The 3708-nt window shown below is 34.4% G+C and overlaps 1 protein-coding gene across 2 annotated transcripts in view; it reads left to right on the top strand.

Annotated features, from left to right (window-relative positions):
• LOC106457930 (synaptotagmin-15-like) overlaps positions 1 to 3708 on the top strand; it is a 55118-nt gene that overhangs the window by 26609 nt on the left and 24801 nt on the right. The gene's annotated exons all lie outside the window — the stretch shown is intronic.

Below are 3708 nucleotides of genomic sequence, written 5' to 3'. Positions count from 1 at the left end.
ACCGCAACGAGCTTAATCCGTACTCATGGTGACAGGAATTAATTAATTATTCTATACACGATTTTAGATACCGCAACGAGCTTAATCCGTACTCATGGTGACAGTATATATGAAGTTATTACAATGTTCAAACCGAATTATTTCTCATAAGAATGACGGTGAAATCCCACTATTCGGTTAGACACGAGTAGCCCAAGAACTGGTCGTAGGTGCTATCGATATAGCCAACTGCCTTCACTCTACAAGGGTTGATCTAGGATTTCTATTTAGTGGTGGGATTAGCTACTTGATGCGGTCTGGGACGTGCGTTCCCGGGAAACGTTTTAAAACATACGATCTGATGGATTCCATAACCTATGGATATGACAGGGAGCGATATTTTAGTCCGCTGTTTATCCTTTGTTACGACTTGAGTGAGTTGCTAGTCACACTATCCGTCCCCTTGGATCACTCTATCATTTCAAAATTAAAGATGGCTATGTGAAGATAGCCCGTGCATAGCTTTACGCAAAAATTTTAAAACAAACAAACAAACAATACATGCTACTTCAGAAAAAAGAAGTGGAGCCGTGCAAATCCTACAATTCACGGTTCGCGTCTCGTTGCCGAAAAAGCGCTCTCCGCATTTTGAGGGTGTGGGCGTGTATTAAAAGTAACTGTCAATTCTCACTATTCTTTCGGATGGATACTACTGACTAGCTGTTTTCCCTCTATTCCTTCATTTCAAAGCTATAGACGGCTATGCCCAGGTAGCCCTTTATATAGCCTTACAAGAAAATTATGAAACAAAATTATTGACTCGTCAGGCTAAACCGTGCGTCAGGACATAATTTCTCGATAACCTGTACCTTTATTACGATTACTTTTCGTTTGAAAATCATACAGAACCTATTTAAATTCTGAACGACAGAATAAAAACTCTATAACTGTGTTTCCAGACTAATGTTATTACACTTATTTACACCTAAAACAATTTGATAATAATATTAAAACTATTTTTGGTTCACTTAGACAAATTTACCACAGGCTACTTTGTAAATGTCACAGCCTTGACACTTTCTGATAGGTTAACGCATAAATTTTGAGGTAAAAATATTTTTAGATTAAGTTCCAGAAGAGCAAAGATATTTTTTATATTATTATTGAGAGTTATTAATCTGAAAAGTGAATAAATTTATTTCTATCTTGTTTCTCGCTTAAATTGTTTTACAAATTATATTTTAATAAAATTATCTTCGTTTTTAATGTTCTTGTTTCTTTTTTCTCTATTATACATTAATATTTTCCTAATTCTTGAATCGTAAAATTATAAAGAACAAGTACAATTGGTTTTAAGCAATTTTCAAAACCGACTGTGTTCTTTGGATGAAGTACTTCTCCGGAAAGTTAGAACCTGCAAACGTTTATCACTCACACACTTATATTTACTGAACATTTATCTATATGAAGCAATCATTAATAGATAAGAAACCTTAATCAACCGTTAGTCAGTTCCGTTGTATGAATGTTATATGGTGTTTTCTCTGCAAAATAAAATAAACGATAAAAATGAATTGATACAGTATCCATTTAGTTAACGGATTACTCGCAGAAAACCGACTTTCGCATTCAGTGAGGCGAAATAATAATATTATATTTTCTATGTTGTAACACCTCTTATTATGATGGAAATTAATTCCTGAAGCCTGATTACTTACAGAGACAAGGAGTACGATTCGTAAGAAATGTCAAACGTGCACTTGACAGCATGTATTCGGGACACGCATGCTCAGTTATCAACACGTGGATATAATGAAACAGACACGTAGGAGTCTTAGAGTTTTCTTGGGAGATACAGACGTATGTTGCTTCGTCTGACCAGTAATATTTAAGACTTTTATTACTGGCACTGAATAAAAAGATTAATAATAGCTCAAGAATCAATTACTAAAACACTAATACTGGATATGAATTTTCTCTCTAGTGAAGAAGTGCTGTGGAAATACATTTGGAGTAGATTCAAAATCTAAATATGCAATTGTTTATGAGCAAGTGTGCTTTGTTCGCTTGTTTATAAGTAATAAGCCATCAATGTCTCAATGTCCACCTTTGTACGAGAAATACTTAAAGAGTTAGTAAATCACAAATGTGCAAACAAATTCGCAAAGTTTATTCGTTTCATGAAAATTCGACCTCTGGTGATAAAAATCTGGAACTACAGAAATTCATAGATTATCTATGTAATGAATTAGATAAAGGACCCCATTTTTCGGTATAGTTTTTGTCGTACTTAACTTTAGCGTAAACTGATATTATTTCAAAGAAACATCACTTATTTAAGACATTTGTTGACATTAAAATAATTATATGGGGTGACTGTTTTTGATACTCGAGTAATCTTCGGCATATTATTTTATGTTCAAAGTTTACTGATATCACTCTTGTCCCCCGGTGAGGCAGTGATAAGTCTACAGATTTACAACGCTAAAATCAGGGATTCGATCCCCTTCGGTGGACACAACAGATAGCCCGATGCAACACACTCAACTTACTGACTTTTTAATATCGTTTACCACTAATTGGTTTCAAAAATTATATCACTTTGAATAATTATGTTTTTATCTGTTGTAATATTCAGAGTAAAGAGCTATCTAAAACAAACAGCGTTAAATGTTTAATTTTATATGAAAAATGCATACTGTCCCAAGTATTAATTAGTGAATTTCATTCAGTTATTCATAAGAACTTCTGTGTTAATGGTATGTTTGCTTACACTTTTTAGTGTGACTTGTATCTTAGTGGGGACTGCGTGGTCCCAAACGGAGTTTAACACGTTAACAATTTATGAAAATTGTTTTAAAAAGCTGATGGTGACTGCTCCATCTGTAATGCAAGCATTAAATTACATAATACCTCACATTCTTCTCCATCTCCATTTTTTGAGTTATATATAACACTTGGAGATCAGTGAATGCGGAGGCGACAGAAAACCTTTTCGAGTCTGAAACGAAACAGACAAATATTTTAATGACTACGCTTGTTGAAACGTTACAAATATGCTACAGTTAATTAAAAGCTTGAGTAACCTGACATGTAACGCATGATTAACGGTAATTTTTCACTTTTCAAGTGGGTGAAATTGAAGCTCGTGCCGTTACGTGTACCAGATTTTTTTTTTTTATGTGTAGGAAAGAAAGGTTAATTGGTTTTCATGGATGGAGACGTGAAAAAGCGGAAATAAATAATCGATTAGAGATTTAAAACATTATTACCAGTGAAAGTATCTGGCTGAATCCGTTAAAGCAAATTTGTTATCACGTTTTGGCTTTAGCTGTTATTAGGGTATCCGAAAAGTCTGAAACCACAGGCACTTCAACGAATTTAGTAGAATGTGTTCTTTGTAATTGGAAACAAGTTTGGAGACAGAATTTATATTCTTTTTCAACACTAAGAAGCATATTCGTGTCATTGTCAATGGTCCGACACTCGTCGCGAATTCGTTGTTTCAGATGTTCGGTGTCCCTGACCTTCTCTTTGTACACACGTGTATTAAATTCGGCAGCAACCTTCCGTTGAGACCAATCTCCTCTGTCACACAGCAGGATTAACTCGACCTTCTCGTGCTTTGACAGCTCCATAATCAGGCACGTATTTGAAATTAAGAAAAGTTGAAAATCATCTATGATTCCAGACTTTTCGGACATCCCATATGTATATATATATATATAT

This window comes from Limulus polyphemus, unplaced genomic scaffold (genome assembly GCF_000517525.1).
Source record: "Limulus polyphemus unplaced genomic scaffold, Limulus_polyphemus-2.1.2 Scaffold20, whole genome shotgun sequence".
Classification (NCBI taxonomy): Eukaryota; Metazoa; Arthropoda; class Merostomata; order Xiphosura; family Limulidae; genus Limulus; species Limulus polyphemus.
Note: the sequence above shows the minus strand (reverse complement) of the source record. Positions and strands in the feature narration are given on the sequence as shown.